At 41.1% G+C, this 7,668-nt stretch overlaps 1 long non-coding RNA gene across 1 annotated transcript; it reads left to right on the top strand.

The window, feature by feature from the left end:
• Positions 1–2,688: 2,688 nt before the first annotated feature.
• On the top strand, positions 2,689–7,429 carry LOC125917391 (uncharacterized). The gene is made up of 3 exons (XR_007456177.1): positions 2,689–2,787; positions 3,351–3,388; positions 7,121–7,429. It is a non-coding gene; the product is annotated as an uncharacterized LOC125917391 (long non-coding RNA).
• The last annotated feature ends 239 nt before the right edge of the window (positions 7,430–7,668 follow it).

Genomic DNA, 7,668 nt, shown 5'->3' with positions numbered 1-7,668 from the left:
CTTTCTACTACAACTCACTCCTCTTTAACTATGTGCAACCTGTATGTCAACGAGGACAGCTCCCTCCCTGCAGCTTGAAGGTTGGGTAAACTGAATCCCTGATAAATTACCCCTTCAGTTTCTGTATTGGTGAATTGGGGATGGGATAGAGCCTCCCCCTGAGATGTGGTGATAGTTAACATAAAGCCTGTAGACTATCATCTGTCATATAATTGACTATAAAATATGTATTAGTTCTTATTATCATTAAAAAATGCATGGGGGGGCGGTGACTGGGTGGCTCAGTTGGTTAAGCATCTGACTTTGGCTCAGGTCATGATCTCACGGTTCGTGGGCTTCAACCTCGCTTTGGGCTCTGTGTTGTCAGCTCAGAGCCTAGAGCCTGCCTCAGATTCTTTGCCTCCCTCTCTCTCTGTCCCTACACTGCTCGTGCTCTTTCTCTCTCTCTGTGTCTTAAAAATAAATAAACATTTCAAAAATTAAACTTAAAAAAATGCTTTGGGAAGTTGTTATTCAAAGGGTGTAAGGTTTCAGTTATGTTAGATGAATGAATATGTTGTATGACATAGCGTCTATAGTAAGCAATATGATATTATTCATCTTAAAATTTTTTAAGAGGGTAAATCTCACATGAAGTATTCTTATTCCCCAGCACCTAGAAAAGGGACACACTGACACTCTGGGAGGTAACAGGTACAATCACCGTGATTGTACTGATAATATCAAAGGGGTTAGCATATGTCGAAGCTCATAAAATTGTACACATTAAATATGTGAAGTTCTTTGTATACAACTTATATTACAATAAAGCTGTTACAGGGAAAAGGACTTAAGTCTCATACCCTCTGCAGTAGCAACAGATGAAGGAAACATTATCCTCAGTGTTTCAATTTTGTGCTTTACTACCATGATTTCTGAGCCCCCAGCAAAAGTACTAAATCCGGAAAAAACCTTGGTATTCTAACATAGGGAAACAACCGGAGGTCTTAATGCCATACAGTCTACCTTGCAGCTGTGAGGACTATGGGCAAATGCCAAGCACTGAAATATTCTAAGACAGATGAGCAGAATGGAAAGATATTAGAGGCGAGAAAAAATAATCATTTTAATGACATCCAGTTATAATTAAATAATACAGAACCAAAACTGAGCATTTTTTTGTTACGCCTTCTATGAGTAATGTTTGTACTTTGAAACTTCTAAAATATTTAAGGCAAGAAGAAATGAAACGCATGGCAACCAGTTAAGGTCATACATTTAGGACAAAAATGATAAAATATTAAAATGAAGGAAATAAATGTTCTCACCGAAATACTGAGATTCTGTGGAGATGAATTATTCAAAGTAGGAAACACACGTGACCTCCAATCTATTATATAACGGGGGGAAAGGGTAGTAAAGATCAAGTGTAGAACAATGCCAAGAGATGAGGGAATGGCAGCAGGTGGTGCTTCATAATATTCTGACTTCATGCTTAGATTCAAGGGAAGGGACTACAAAGAAAGAAGTGGTGTGGATGGATAGTGTGGAATGAAGTGAGAAGTGTAGATACTGGGGGCTGGAAAATAGTCAGCAGTCAGGACCCCTCAGTGGTTGGCGTAGAGCAGGTTATGTTGCAGTAATAAACACCGTCTAGTCTCAAGGCCTAAAACAACACTGCTTGAGTTCTTGTTCACAGTAGGTGTCTACCATGAGTTGGTAAAGATCTCCGTTCCCCAGTTACTTAGGGAATGAGTTTCAAGTTTCAAGGTGGCCAGTGGTGCAGCCACTATACTATCTTGAACTTTGCCGATTTCTGTTCCAGAAGAAGTGAGAGCCCAGGGTTTCAGATCTTATGAAATGCTAAGGTCCAGAAGTGACACATGTTACTTTTGCTCACAGCTTCCTGGCTAGGACTACGGCGAGGGGATCAGAAAGTACAATCTTACCCTGTTCTCAGAAGTGAAGAAGGAACAAAAAGATTTGGAGAACAACTCTGGTGATTCTCATATAGCTGGACATGGCACTTGTTAGAAGAAAAGCCTGTTTGCCTGGCTGGGGGCTTCATACACCTTTGGTCATAAGAAAAAGCTCTTGACCCCAGCACTTATCATGAGCAGAACACTCATGGCTAGGATGTTCATAAACTCAGGGTGACTATACAGACAGGATTTTAGCTTTAATTTTAGTACTATTGCCATAAATGTAATGGAAATCCAATAGACTATGGGCACAGGCAAGGGCCTCAACAATTATCTAGCCTCAGGGTCTTGAACTCAAATGGCTACAGGATTAAGGCAGGTAATGTTAGTGAATGGAAAGGGCCAGGAGTCATACGAGAGAGCATGACGGGGACAGGGTGACAGAAAGGACACCTTCTGTCTCAAGGGAGCAGCTGCTTCTCAGCACCAGCTCATTGTTTTCAGGACGGATTGTGAGGTGAATGTTGCCTGACTTTCTGATTTTTTAAGAGGAGCTTGAGACCCATTTTTTTAATGTGGAATTTTATGATTTTTGAACATTGATTATAAATTTCAAAATTTCATGACACCATTTGGAACTAACAAACAGGACTAGAGTCCATGGTCTACCAGTTTGTGGCAACTATTTAGCCAGTGTTTTCTACCCCCTGCAAAGAGGCAGTGGCACAGTCCTTTGTTAGGTCAAAATTGAACTCAGAAACCCCATTTGTAGAGTGGATGTGTCTGGACAAGTGGAAACAGAGTAAAGGTCTGGACCCTAAAATTCACAGTTCTTTTCATTCTTCTCCCAGGACTCAAGAAGCACAGTTTGGAAACCAAGAAATGAGTGAGAACCTCTCCTTTTGCCAGTGACGCTTCAGACTGGGCTGGAGGTCAGGGGTCTCTCAGTCTGGTTCCCCTCTAGAGTAAGAGAAGCCTGTGGAGAGTGTTCACCAAAGGTGCTGACCAAAAGTGCCCATTGGAGCTCTCTGTTTATTTACAGATTCACTGGGGTATTTGCTAGACATTATTTCACTTGGCAAGGTCATCACCACCCTTACCATCATGAAATGTGTCCTGAGAACACTCTTGTGTAGGACACTCTGCTGGCAACGGGTGAGGCAAACTGGGCAGGTGCTCCCTTCTCCAAGGGACCATTTCCTAGGATGCACATTTCCTTCTTGGTGAGCCCAGAAGCAAACACCCAGGTGCTGTCCTACAGAGAAGAGCAATTAATAAATTAAGATGAGTAACATATTGTGGAGCATTAGTGCAGGTGTTCTTTGTGTAGTAGGACATGGAGAGTGGGAGCACTATGACAGACTTGGTGGCAGGAGTGGGAAGGAGTTACATGGAATCATCGGTGTAGGAGAGTTTTAATAACTTAATAATTATGATTACTTTACAAAGAATTCCCTGTATCTGCAGCCAGACTTTCAGGTCTAGAGGTATGTATATATCTATATGGCACGTAAATGTGATACATCTATCTATCTATCTATCTATCTTACACACATATATATAATTTTCCCAATGGGTTTTCTTTTCTTTTTATTTTTTAAAATTTTTTTAACATTTATTTATTATTGAGAGACAGAGAGAGATAGAGCACAAGCAGGGGAGGGGCACAGAGAAGCGGGGAGATACAGAATCCGAAGCAGGCTCCAGGCTCTGAGCTGTCAGCACAGAGCCCGATGCAGGGCTCAAACTCACAAACTGAGAGATCATGACCTGAGCCAAAGTCAGATGCTTAACTGACTGAGCCACCCAGGTACCCTGCAATGGTTTTTTTTTTTTTTTTTTTTAAATAGAAGATATATGGGACACCTGGTTGTCTCAGTCAGCTGGGAGTTCGACTTTGGCTCAGGTCATGATTTCATGCTTTGTGAATTCAAGACTTGCGTCAGACTCTGTGCTTGACAGCTCAGAGCCTGGAGTCTACTTTAGATTCTGTGTTCCCCTCTCTCTCTTCTCCTCCTCCACTAGCACTCTGTGTGTCTCTCTCTCTCAAAATTAAACATTAAAAAATTTTTTTAATGAAAAAAAACCTAGAAGATACACAAGTTATTTTTTAAATTCACTTATGAATATGTGCATGGAAAAAAAACAACTCACCAGTCACCTAGTCCAGCAGTCAGCCAGTTATGGCCTGTGGGCAAAATTCAGTCTACTACCTGTTTTTGTATATAAAGGTTTACTGGAACAGAGTCATGTCCACTCACTTCTGCTCTGTTAACAGTTGCTTTCATGCTATAGCGGCAGAACTGAGTACCTACAACACTGACTGCATGGCCCACAAAGTCCAAATATTTACTGTCCAACCCTTTACAGAATACGTTTGCCTACCTCTTACCTCCTCCCACCAACCAAAGATTATCAAAATTATTATTTGGCCTATTTCTTCTAAGTTTTTTATGTACACACATACACTGGGAAAAAAATTCTATTCTATATTAGTGCCCTTGAATTTTACGCTTTCTGCAAATGATGGAAATATTCTATATCTGCACTGTCCAAACCGATAGCTATTAAGTACTTGAAATATGCCTCATGCAACTGAGGAACTAGAGTTTGAATTTTATTTAATTATAACTAATTAAAATTTAAATGGCCATGTGTGGCTAGCAGATACTACATGGAACAAAACTTTCTTGAAATATTTTTATTTGCTTAATATTTCATGATCATTAATTCAAATCATTACATATTCTTTGTAGAACCCCTAGTTACAACTGCATAATATTATAACGTATGGAGTGTCATCATTTACTTAACCAAGCCTCTTTCATTGAACCTTAGATTAATTCCAAGTTCTCACTATTGTAATCCAGTTCTCTGATGAACATAACTGGGCATCCGAATATTTACACATGTCTATGATTATTGATTTAGGATAAATTTCTAGATGCAGAACTGCTTGTTGTTGACTGTGCATAAATGATCAAACATACTGTTAAGTTTCTTGAAACATATCATCAAATTGCTAGAGACATCCTTTTACTTCACATACTTCTATGTCTATATTAAAGAATTATCTTGAAAATGCTCTTTCTTGTATATTCCATCTAAACTAAAGCATCCCTTTGGATTTCAAGGGGAAAAAACTGAGTAGGACACGTTGTGAAGACCCATTGTGTGCTGAGAGAGGTGGGGGCGGAGGGCAAATAGAGTGTTTTTCTCCTGAAGTTTTCTACACAGTTAAGTCTTCGGGCAACTTGATTAATGTGGGTAATCACTTCCGAGTTTAGTGCTGTGGACAAAGTCCTTAGCCTGTGGCAGATCTTGACATTGAAATATTCTTGCTTGGGGGTGATTAAGACTTAAATGAAGTTGTATGTGGGAAAGTCAAATTGGTACGCAAACGGGAAGGAGGAAATTAGCTCCTTTCCTTCGTCCACTTCTCATCCCTCAGGGTGGAAATGTTTAGAAATAGGCAACAGGGAAACAGAGGGATGGAAGAATAAGGAAGTTAGAGGTAAATAAGAGGCTCAGACACCAACTACAAGTGGTATAAACAATGGTCAAATGTTGTGAATCAGAGCAGGCTCTTCTGGTCAGAAAACCACGGGACTGGATTTTACTCTGCTATCTCATCACGTAACTGACTTTATCTCTCTGAGCCTCAATTTTCTCACGAGAATAATAATAGTACTTTATGTCTAAGGTTATTAAAAATAATCTATGTGAAAAATTCAGTGCAGGCCTTGACTCATATTTATAGCCTTTGCAAGGACAAGGGAGGCCAACAGTGGGATAAGGCTATCTTTCTCTCACACCTAAAGCCAGGGGCTGCCTCCTGCGGGTCCACCCACTCCTTCACTACAAGCCTCACCAACAATGGCGGGCCCTTGGCCTGGATAGCATATGGTTTGCTCAAAGAGAAAGGGCACATCTTGCAATGTGCTTCACCCAGGTGTTCCTGAAAGTCAAATAACCTGTCTTTAGGATGGCCGGGGCTCCTCGCTGCCATCAGGATGTGGAGTGGAGGTGGCTGTCCTCTTCCCTGCCTTAATAATTACTTTCTTCCTGATAACTGATCATAATGGGTCAGGTCAGACTCACCTGGGGCTGCCTATGTGTTTAGATGTTTCCCCTTAGTGTTTGTTCTTTGTTTTTTAAAACGTACCAGGTTTTTGTTTTTGTACTGTAAAGGGGCTCTCATCCCTACCAACAAACACCAACAAAACGAAGCAGCACTGTTGTAAAACTTCGAAAGAGAGCACATTCATTCCATCCGCGGACTTTCTGCTTCCTTAAAATAAACAAAGGCCAAAGGGATTGGGAACATGCCCAAAGGAAAGAATAAAGCCAGTGTGAAACACAGTCAAAAGCAGGCTCACCAGAATTATTACCGCAGGCCCCTGCCCCCCACCTGGCCACCACACACACGCTCCCTTTTTAGCCGATCTCACCGCACAGTACTAATGTTTCAGGAAAGGCTTGGGTGATTTTTCTTTAGGAAATAATGGTCAATGCTATTCATAAACTAGCCAAGCTCTAGCTGTCCCTTGACTTGGTAATACATTGTATTGGCAACGATGAGGTTACATAACCCAGACAACCTTGCTGTGGCCACAGAAAATCTTCTATCGCTCTGTTCAAGGCTCATAGTGCTGATATTTCCCCAACTCAACAGTGGTTGGGGAAAGCATGAACCAAATGTTTGAAGCAAAGAGAGGACCGCCATGCAGCTCCCATGAAAAGCAATTGCAACTCAATCTGAGTATTACAACAGTGGGTTTAATTACTAACAGGAGAAAGTTGACTTCTTCCGTGTGGAGGAGTTCAGAAAGTGAGTTAAAAGGTTACATTTTCATAAAGATGTATGTGGGTAGAGCATGCAAAACCAGTTCGTGCTTGCTTAAGAACAGAAACCCTGGCTGTAGATGCTCTTTCAAGTTCGAACATGGAGAACAGTGATCGATTTTGTCCCAAACTGTCTGCCTTCATGAAGCTTCTCCTGGGTCTACACTGGGAAGCAGCCACTGAGCTGCTTTTGTTGTCCTTATCCACCATGTCCCCCTACTCTATTTACCTAATATAGTTCCTGGCGAAACAATTAATACGTTCGCACATGAAACCAATTATGATAGAATTAAAGCTTTGCCTGCTCCTTTCTGCAAATTGAATTACTGAGACTCAGATTGAATTCTAAAAAATCTCTTCTTGAGTCATTCCAGGAGGAAAATGAATCACACGTGTTGTGAAGCTTCAGCATCATGGTGTCCTTATGTTGCCACATGCTCCTGGGTGAACCCGCATGACAGAAATCAGAAGATTGGAGCGGGGACCTCAGCTGGATCTTTATGAGAGGCTCCAGGGAGCACGGAACTCAAGAACATGACACAATTCGTCTTGCAGCTGAGATTCAGAGAATCTGAAGTTCACCGTTTGTACACTTGTTTAGTTATGCCTCCTTTGAGAAATTAAAACGTCTGTCATATTGTGGGCATTTGTGGGCTCCAAATCATAAAGTAGGCTGTCCATAATATTCTGAGTGGCTGTCTTTACATCATCCCTTTAAACTGGCAAGTCAACATTCATGTTGCTGAAGAAGTAGCTTTGGGAACTATTGTCCCGAATACAAACCAATGATGGAACGGACCAGTCCAATAGCATGGGGTGGTGGAAAACCTCAAATACTTGTTTTCAAAAACTATATATGAACTGAATGTGTGTGTGTGTGCGTGCTGGTAAGCATTAATAAGTTGGCATTGGGCAACACAAT

The sequence above is a fragment of the Panthera uncia genome, unplaced genomic scaffold, assembly GCF_023721935.1.
Source record: "Panthera uncia isolate 11264 unplaced genomic scaffold, Puncia_PCG_1.0 HiC_scaffold_1782, whole genome shotgun sequence".
NCBI lineage: Eukaryota > Metazoa > Chordata > Mammalia > Carnivora > Felidae > Panthera > Panthera uncia.
The sequence above is the reverse complement of the archived record's forward strand: the minus strand, read 5'-3'. Positions and strand labels throughout refer to the sequence as shown.